The following is an 11063-nucleotide window of genomic DNA, read 5'->3' as shown; positions in this document are numbered from 1 at the left end:
CCAGTTCAAATGACTCTTCTAGAAAGTCAGCAATTCCTGACCCCCAAGTCAGGAATTATTTTTCCTTCCACCATTCCCATAGCATTTTAGTTACTACATATATGATTCTCCCCCATTCTCTGCTGTATTATAACTTCCATGAAAGCAGGAATTGGATTATTTATCTTTATCTCATTTATATTTGTTTATAGTATGATATTATATATTATATCATCCTAATAGTTAACACTTTTATATAATATATTTATAGATTTCCTTGTATGTGAAATATTTTATTAATTACATATCAACATAATTATTATGTTTTATTATATTATTTATTTGTGTTTGTTTATCTTATTTATCTTTGTATCACATCCCTCCCTCCAGCACCTAGCACAGTATTCTACACATAGTCATTTAATGAATTATTTTTGTGGAAGGAAGGAAGGAAGGAAAGAAGTGCAACAACAATTTAGCTAGCAGCTGCTATGGCTGTGTTATACCAACAACAACCAGCACACAGAAAGCTGCTAACACAGGCTCTTTTGATCTGCTTTACTAAGGAAAGTGACATTAAGGGGTTAACAATTTTACTTTAATCCAACATATACATATAAACTCACTTAGTTCAGGAAGAAAAGACAGCAACCTAAACTGCAGAGCAAATACAAACAAGTTACAAACATACACAATATAAACAGACCAAATCACAATTCATAGTTACTAGGAAAGCATTAACATCTGGGTTGACAAGTCGGGAGACTCTTAACGGCTTCCCAGAGTCCCATGCCACTCTTCCAGTGACTGAGAGTCCCAAAAGTCAAAGGCCAACCTTGGATCTTATATACCTGTGTCAGGGCCTGAAGGATTCATACCTAATCAGCAAAAGGGTGTGAGCCTGGGGTTTAGCACCTAGTTAGCAAAAGGGTGTCTGCCTGGAGCTTTGCACCTAGTAAGACTCAATCAAAGACACTTAATTAATTTAGCATTCTAAAACAGTAAAAAAAAAGTCCCACCTTAACTACCAATACAGGAAGGAAGGAAGGAAAAGAGGGATGGAAAGAGGTAGAAAGAGAGGAAAACAGGATGGATGGGAAGGACAAAGGGAGGAAGGAAAGAGGAGATGAAGCCTAAAGTACTACAAGATATGAGCTTATGAGACTTATTTGTTAAAACCACAATTAACAGTCTTGTTAATGAAAACTGTCTACTCTAAAGAGGTCTCCTTAGCAGTTACGGCCTCTTTCTTAACATATGGTTTTGGTAATTTTTCCTTGTGGATGGCCTTCTGAACTCAAAGGACTTTTATCTAAATGAGCTCAGTTGTGATAAATCTTTATTCTTTGAGGGTGGTTTTGTTTTAGGAAGTAGCCATAAATCAGTCAGAACCATTTCTAGACAATGAAGTGAGTGATCACTGGGCTACAATGCTTGGAGTTAGAAACATGATGTGCCTGACCATGAAGTCCAAATTGGTTTCCTTGTATGACTTATGGATTGACCCTCAGAAGAGTTCTAAGCAAGGGCAACATCATGTGATTCAGTGTCCAGTATCCCAAAGAAATTTCTTTAAAGGACAATTTTCATTTAATGTGCAAATTCTAACACATAAAAGCACACAAAGATTTATTATGTTGCTCTTATCATTTGGAAAGTGTTTGAGGGAATACATTGTAGAAGGCCAGCTCTGAGAAAGTCCATTCTGGGATAAGATACAGGCCAGGTTTTCCCTGAAGCCTGTCCTTGCCCTTGGGCTGGTAACTCAGCACATGGGCTCTCCAAACCACCCCCGCCTTGGCACACACGTGCTCTCTCCAAAACCTCCACGGCACACACGTGCTAAACACCACCTGTGGACTATTAACACAATATTGTTTATGGCAAAAGGGGAACAAAGCAAGAGGAAGTCATGCTATATAACAAATGTCTCACACATGAATTTGTTGATCTGCTTGCCTAAAAAGGTATATAAGCCCTTTTCTCCAGCTTAATAAATGGAGCTGTCTTATACTCTCCCGCCTGGGCTGTATAATCTTTTCACTCTCTGAAGCATCCTTTTCACTCTCTGGTGGCCTGGCCATGGCTGCTGAAGCAAGTGGCAGCAAGTGGCGCCTGAACAAGGGACCCTGAAGCAAGTGGCATCATGAACAAGATGGATCTGAAGATGAACCTGAAGCAGAGGAAACCAGAGGACAGAGGCTCTGAAACAGTGAGTCTCCCGAAGAGAGGCCCGGGCAAAAACGGAGCTCTGGGTCGGCAAACACAGTCGATTAAGATAAGGGTGATAATCTTTCCTGTCCTTTACTTTCACTTTCCTTTTCTAAGTATCACCAGGCTTATACGGGGGATTAAAGAGATGGGACAAGTACAGTCAGGGGAAAGAGACCAAGAGTACTATATGAAAGTTCTGAAGAAGCTAGTAAGGCAAAGAGGTCTTTTAGTAACAACAACCCAAATTACAAAAATTTTTAGAGACAGCAGAGATGGGCACATTTTCCCTACAGCCAGGGATCTGCCCCAGGTCATCTTAAAAAGCAGGGTCTCCAAGACCCCAATAAAGCATGGCACCTGGCCTCTGTTACATTCCTGAGAGCCAAGCAATTTGTGTAAAGGATTCAAAAAATCCTCTCTGTGTCTCCTGTCTCTGTGTCTGTGTTCTGTATCTATGTTTCTGTGTGGAGTGTGTAATCTGACACCCTGTAATGTCCACTATCTGTCTTTGTCTCCCTCCCTGACTCCAGTCTCTTCGGAGGAACGGGAGGGCAGGGGAGAGAAAAAGAGAGAGAAAAATGTTTTCTTGTTTAGGTTTTGTTATGGAAAAGGCAAGTTGGAGAAGTATCAGGTCAAAATTAGAAAGAAATAAGGTTTGAAAACTTTTGGGAAGTAGTTGGAAAAATGCTCTTTCTTTCTCACTCAGTTTCAAATCTGGCCAATTTGGAATGTGAAGAGAGATAAGCAAGAAAGCGGGAAACTTTTCCCTCTAATTTAAGTAAAATATGTTACTCCTGGCTTGAGGTCAGAATTTATTATACCATTTGGCACTAAGGCAAATTTGGAAAATGCATAGATCTCAAAAAGAGACACTTTGAGTCTCTCAGTACAAGGAGAAGGGACAAGGCACCACTGGATCTTTTCCAGAGTCCCATTCACCTTGACTGGCAAATTCAAAGTTCTCACTCTCAAAAAGTTTTTAAGGAGTGAACACAAAAGTGAAATCTACTTGAGCAAAAATTAGAATCATTAAAATTCTCTTAGAAAAACAAAAGAAAGGGTGCAACAGAAACATTCTCAGATTTTCTTAATAGACTCACACAAGCCATCAAAAAGAGTGTAGGGGACGATGAAGCTACTAATATATTGTTACAAAAGTTGTTAGTTGAAAATTGTAATACCAATTGTACTCCTGCTAAGTGGGGGACCTCATATGACCATCTCTGAGATGATTCACAGATGCCAAAAAGTGGGCACACGGGCATACCACGCTGAGGTAGTGGCCACTGGTTTTAATCAACAGCAGCCAAAAACCACTTTAAAATGCTATAACTGTGGAAAGCCCAGACACATGAAAAAGGAATGTAGAGCACCATGTAAAGGGATACAGAAAAATTCTGCCTCCTGACCAACCACACCATGCCTTAGGTGTAGAATGGGGAACCATTGGGCATCAGAGTGCCATTTGAATTCGGGAAACTGCTCTTGGGGCCAGCCCTGGCCTTGGCAAATAATAGGGGCCACCTTTTCCCCAGTTCCCCCTCAGATGGTTCCAACTACAACCCTAACAATGGGACTCCTCATAGGACGCAGTAGCTCCTCCCTCAGAGGGCTCATTATAGTCCCCGGGGTAGTAGATTCAGATTACATGGGAGAAATCAAAATTTTATTGTACACAATCTTGCCATATCCCATACATATAGGAAAGGCGGAGAGAATAGCACAATTGATTTTAATAAAATATGAAACCACAGGGCATCATTTTCAGAAGGTTCAGGGCTCACAAGGATTTGCAAGCACAGCAAGAGAGGTTTTCTGGGTACAAGATATTACAGAAAAAAGACCAACTTTGAAAATAAAAATAGAAGGCATAGAATTTGAAGGATTGATAGATACCAGAGCAGACAAATCAATCATCACAAACTGACTTTGGCCAAAAGCCTGGCCACTAGTAACAAGTGATATGTCACTGCAAGGTGTAGGTATGTTCACCATCCCAAAACAAAGTGCAGAATGGTTAAACTGGGAGGTAGAGAAACAGAGAGGAAAATTCAGACCATATGTTTTATCACATCTACCTATAAATCTATGGGGGAGAGACCTCTTGGGATTTATGAAGGTCACTATACAATCTCATCCCCCAGCCAGGATATTTAGGAAGGGCCACTGTCATAAATTCTAAGAATAGGACACCTAAGATAAACTGGAAGGATAGGCCTCTGGTATGGGCCTTTAACATCAGAAAAACTACAGGCCCTTACCAATATTGTTAATGAACAATTAAAGGTGGGGCACATTGAAAGCTCCAACAGTCCTTGGAATTCTCCTATTTTTGCTATAAGAAAGAAATCTGGAAAATGGAGAATGCTTACCGATTTGAGAAAAAATAATGATAGAATGGAAGCTATGGGAAATCTTCAACCAGGCCTCCCCACACCTAACATGATACCCAAGGACTGGCCTTTATGGATCATAGATTTAAAAGATTGTTTCTATACTATTCCATTACATCCCACAGATTATAAATATTTCGCTTTCTCCTTGCCTTCTGTTAATCTCAAGGAACTTCACAAAAGATTCCAATGGAAAGTCCTGCCACAAGGGATGAAAAATAGTCCCACTATGTGTCAACAATATGTTGCACAAGCTTTACAACCTATAAGAGAAAAATATCCCAAAGCTTATCTCATTCATTACATGGATGACATACTGTGCTCATATCCGCAGGCAGAGATTTTTAGCCTCATTTTACAGGAAACCAAGGCACAATTAAAAAATTATGGACTCATCATTGCCCCAGACAAAATACAACTTGCTCCTCCATATTCATATTTAGGGCAGACACTGAGTCCCATATCAGTAACACCTACAAAAATCTCTATTCATAGACAGGAGCTTAAGACACTCAATGATTTTCAAAAACTGTTTGGGGATATAAGTTGGGTTCATCCTCACCTACAAATAAGTACCCAAGAGTTGGAAGAACTATTCAAGATCCTAAAGGGAGATCCACACCCCAGTTCTCCTCGACAATTGACCCCACAAGCCTCACAACAACTGACAAAAGTTGAGGAGGCTCTCCAAAAGTGCCAAACATACAGGATTGATCCCAAGTGCCTGCTAGAAGTTGCTATCTTCCCTACACCAAAAATTTCTCTTTGGGCTTTACATCAACAAAATTACATAATAGAATGGATTTATTTGCCATTTCAAGCCTCAAGAAGCATTTCTCCTTACCCTCAAATGGTTGCTCAACTCCATCAGAAAAGCATAAAAAGAGTCACACTGCTGACAGAGAATAGACCACATGATGTTCATCAGCCATATACTAAAGAACAGGTCAAGCTTCTACTAGCTAATGACCTTGACTGGCAAGTTTTTCTAATGATGTATCAAGGTCCCATTGATTCAATAATTAAACACCCCATATTCCAATTCTTAACGCCTTACCAGTGGATGTTTCCTATAATTGTTAAGTCCTACCCTATATTCCATGCTAGGACAGCTTTCACTGATGCAACTCAGCACCACTAAGCATGTTATTTCTCCCCACCAAATGTAAAGCAAATAATTACTACACTATTTTCCTCTACACAGCAAAATGAGCTGTATGCTATAATAGCTGCATTAAGAGATTTTTCTGAACCACTTAACATTATCTCTGATAGCAAATATGCTGTCTGTGTAATCCGACATATTGAAACTGCCCAAATAAAATCTGCTACAGACCATTGTAGAAAGATGTTACAAGGACATTAAGAATCCTCTTAGAAAAAACAAAAGAAAAGAGGAGGTGGGCAGGAAAAAAGGATAAGAAGAAGTTTGGTTCTGTCCATTCAGAACAGTCCTCCCGTATGGAGGGCAGCAGGCAAAGGGCACCAGTATTAACCCCTTCCTGGGGTCCATGTTAATTCTCCTTATTTTGCAAATTGCCAAGGCCCCTGGAAACTATCTGCACTGGCAAGGTCATCAGCCCCAGGAAAAGAACTTGTTTGAGTTATGTAAATTCTAAACAATGAATTTGGCTTGCTGAGAAATTGCAAGTTTATGTACAATAGATAGAAAAGATTTTCCATGAAAGTAAAAGCAACTGTACCTGGCTCTAAGCTGTGAAACTTGCTGTTTAGGGCAAAAGGCACTTGGGACCATAACTAATTTTGCTTTGAGTTTGAATTTGGGTATAGTTGTCTGCATTAAATCAGTATCTGAGAGAAATGCCACGAGCTATTCAGAGGCAATGTGATCCTGTACTGTTAACAGGTGGAAGTCTGCATTTGGAAAAAAGCTGAGGGAACAATCTTAGTCTCAATCTAGGATGGGATCCTCTTGACTCAGTTTCCCCTTGTGTTCCTTTGAAAAGGAATGTTCCCGCCTGACTATTCCTGAATTTAGCTATGGAAACAGATACTACATAATTGAAAAACTGTAACTATATTTCAATTTAAACAAAGCCAAGGATATTTTATCCTGTCATATTTGGCATGTCACATGTCCCTGCTTTTTTCTTTCTATAGCAAATTTCTATGATCAGAGCAAGTAGTCAGTATAAGATATGAGCTATTTTGTGTTATCTTACTGGGCAATCTAATAATGTTTTTATCTAGAACTAGAACATGTGCAAAAAATTATATGACTTGCTTAAGACTCACCTTAAGATGTTTGCTTTGTTTTGAAGGATTCTAAGAGCAACAGTATTTTTCCTGTGATTAGTCTCCTACTGTTACCAATGTGAGATTCTATTACAACACCTTTTTACGAGGAAATTTTGTGACATATAGGAATTCTGCAGTAACTAGAAACTTTGTTATTATACTTTGGAATTTGTGTTACTTAAGGAAAGCTTTATAAACAATGATAGAAATGCACACGAGCCACTTAGGGCTCACTTTGTAAATATTCCTTAAGCAATGTGAGAATGTTATTTTGTTATTTGATTCTAAAGTCTTGTTACAATTAATGATGCTAAAAAGAAAAATGGTTTGTGGTTTATTTTATAAATGCCATCAAAGAAACGTGATGACTAAAAGGTTGAGATTCTATATGCATTGTGTTAAAAATTGACTATTTAATGTATTTATTCATGTACTGAAGCCTGTTATTAATTCTTTAAGTGACATCTCATCCTCCTGATGAGGAAATTAATAATGGATGAATGCAGAGTATAGGACACTGGCTTTCTGATGTGAATTTCTTAAATATGACAGTTAGCCATGGTTCAGGTTTTGAGTTTGTGAGAATGATCAGGGTTATGGAGATTGGAGGTGGTAATTTGGAAATGTGCTACTTCACTCTTGTAGGAGAATGGACAGAAAGCTGGTTCCTACAAGAAGAGAAGAAGAAGATGCCGAGATGCAGTGCTGGAGATGGCAGGAACAGATACTAAGGACCAGAGGATTTCACTGACAATGTTCCTTGCCAAACAGCTGTATAAGAAAGGACTTTTTGAATCTTAAAGAGACAATTGTTTTTTGACTTTCTGTATCTATATTCATAAAGGGGACTGCCTCCTTTGATTTGTCAATGCATCGATCAATCCTTCCCATATTTACTTAAAAGGGGATTGTTATGTACAAGCTTGTTTCCCATATCCCTATTTCTTTGTATCTACAAATTTATGGCATAATCATAATGTGACATGAGATATAAGTGACTTAGAATTTATCACCCACCTAACTGAACACAGCAAAGGCCCAGGAATTGATCCTGAAGGCATCATCAATGAGTGATTGCAACTCCTAAAACAAGTCAAAACAACATTGTTGCCACTTTCTTCCCTTGTTTGGCTTCCTAACACTATTGTGTCTCATAAGGCCCTGTCTTCTACAAGTCATTATTTGACTCATCATTAGCTTAAGCTCCATCTTAAAATAATATGGAGGAGATGTAGAGGGCCAGCTCTGAGAAAGTCCATTCTGGGATAAGATACAGGCCAGGTTTTCCCTGAAGCCTGTTCTTGCCCTTGGGCTGGTAACTCAGCACATGGGCTCTCCAAACCACTCCGCCCCCCACCCAGGCACACACGTGCTCTCTCCAAAACCTCCACGGCACACACGTGCTAAACACCACCTGTGGACTATTAACACAATATTGTTTATGGCAAAAGGGGAACAAAGCAGGAGGAAGTCATGCTCTATAACAAATGTCTCACACATGAATTTGTTGATCTGCTTGCCTAAAAAGGTATATAAGCCCTATACTTCAGCTTAGTAAATGGAGCTGTCTTATACTCTCCCACCTGGCCCATGTAATCTTTTCACTCTCTGAAGCATCCTTTTCACTCTCTGGCGGCCTGGCCATGGCCGCTGAAGCAAGTGGCGGCAATATATCTTAAAATAGTACCTGTCTATTTTTAGGAGAACATTTCTTCATCCTCTTATGAAACAAAATGCCCAAAACTTGCACGTGCAAATGAGGTATTTTCTTTTTAACTAAGACGCAGAATTTGTTCCTGCTGTTTTGACAGAATATAGCTCATCTAGTAGCTCTAGTAGAATGTAAACTCCTTGACGGCAGAGATTATTTCACTTTTGTCTTTGTATTCCCAGCACCCAGGACAGTGCCTTCCAAATACAGTAGTTGGAATTTACCAAGTCTTTATTGACTTGGTCTGGGAGTCAAGAAGTAACCTGGTAATTAGCTCAGAAATAAGTTCTGCACTTTAGTTGGTGAAGGTCAAAGGAGCAACACTACACTTTACATTTGCAAATGCACCTCAGATTCTGTTCTAGATTCCAACTGGGGTGTCTCAGCCTTGTGGATAAATTGGGAACATGTCTTCTCCTGGTATTAAACAGTTTCTTGCTCCTGGATCCCAACCTTCAAATAAAAGTGTGTCATTATACCTTAAGTAGAGAATATAGCTGGCACAGTTTCACAACTGTGAAACAAAACAAAACAAATAAACAAACAAAAAAGGCCTTCGTCAAGACCACGGACAGAGCTGACCAACTTTATTCTATCCCAGCTCTGATGGTAGTTTTATGACCATGAAGTCACTTCACTTCTCAGTTACTTCATCTGTAAGATGACAATGATGATGATGATGATGATGATGATGATGATGATGATGATGATAACAAGGAGGAGGATTATGATAAAATTAGGATGAAGAAAAGAGGGTAACTGTTCACCTCACAGGATGATGAGAAAACAGCTTTATGAACCTAAAAGAACTATATAAATGTTTTGTTGTTTTTATTGAACTGAAACCACTTCCTGAATTGCCTTGTCTTATACCTCTTGACAGATTATTGTTGTTATTTGTAGAATTGACTGTCATAAGACATCATGAATATAAGTTTTAATAGGAAGGGACTTGTATAAAAAAGCATAGGCATTCTTCACCTCTTCTCATTCCCACTACTTTCCCTTACACAGATTTCATACTTAAGCCAATCTCTGTGCTTTTGCTCATGATGTTCCCTACATCTGGAATGCCCTATCTGGTTCCTTATGCAGATTCTGAATTCTACCCATTCTTCAAGGCCCAGCTGAATTGCTACACCTCCATGAAGCTTTCTTTCCATGACTACTCCAGTCCATAATAATTTTTTGCACCTCAGAATCTGCACACAACACTGTGTTATTATCTCTTAGTTTCCTGTGTATAACTTTTAGCTCCCCAACTATACTACAGGACCATATCTCCTTCTCTTGTCTCCCCCACATCACTGGATATATGGTGTGTATGTGTTTGTAAAAACTGTTTGGTTATTCTCTGAGGGCAAGAACATTTGCTATTCCAAAGGCTCCTTGCTGCCTCAAGTCAATCTTTTTTACTTATCTATGATTGACTTTCTATCATGCTTTCCATAGCAGCTATTTCAAACCTCTAGTCCTCTCAAGCCATTTACAGTACCACTTTTCCTCTCTCTCTTAGCAGAGGATTTTCCTCACATTTCATCAAAGAAGTTGAGATCATCCATCTTGAGCTCCCTCTCCTCCCCAATTCCATACCTGAAATCACACCATTATCTAGCTTCTTCATTGCTCCATTCTCAAATGATCAGCTAGCTATAGCAATAATGTTACTAGCAGCTTCTGTGGAGGTGTAAGACCAACAACAAGACCAAGAACACCAGCTCGCAGAAGGGCTGCTAGCACAGGTTCTTTGATTTGCTTTTCTAAAGGAAGCAACTTTAAAGGGTTAACAATCTCACTTCAATTAAACATATGTGTGTATATGTGTGTGTGTGTGTGTGTGTATGTATACATGTCATTCATTTAGTTCAGGGGAAAAAGTAAACACCCTGAACTTCAGAGCAAATACAAACAGAAACTAATAAACAGAGAAAAATCAGCAGACAGGCTTCTTTCTGTCCACAACAGTACATACACAGTCACCAGAGAGAAAAGCATTAATGTCTGGATTTTCAAAGCCAGGGGCTCCTTAATGGCTACCCAGAGTCTCCACACCAATACTCGTCCAATGAGTGATCCCATCCCCAAAAGCAAAACCTCTCCTCCCGATTCTGAGTTCAATGGCTATCCTCTGGGTATATATGTATATACCCTTTTTCAGGGCTAGAGTGCTTCACACCTCTTGAGGGTTTCACACCTCTTGGGTTTCACACCTCTTGTGACCTAAATAGCAAAAGGGTATGGGCCTTCCTGCAAACAAAGGCAAGACTCAGTTAAAGGCACTTGATTGCCTTGGTGCTGAGAAGCATTCTCAAAGAAAAAAATGGTAAAAAGTCCCACTTTGATTGCCCTTATACTAGCCCTTCTTATTAATGTCAATCCCTCTATTTGTGTCCTTGATCCCATCTGCCTTCTCTTGCTAATTTTTATTCAGTCGATTGAGTTCTTCCCTGCTGCCTTCAAATGTACCCACATCTTCTACATCATATATGAATGTAAGTTCCTTGAAG

Source organism: Trichosurus vulpecula, chromosome 3 (assembly GCF_011100635.1).
Source record: "Trichosurus vulpecula isolate mTriVul1 chromosome 3, mTriVul1.pri, whole genome shotgun sequence".
NCBI lineage: Eukaryota > Metazoa > Chordata > Mammalia > Diprotodontia > Phalangeridae > Trichosurus > Trichosurus vulpecula.
Note: the sequence above shows the minus strand (reverse complement) of the source record.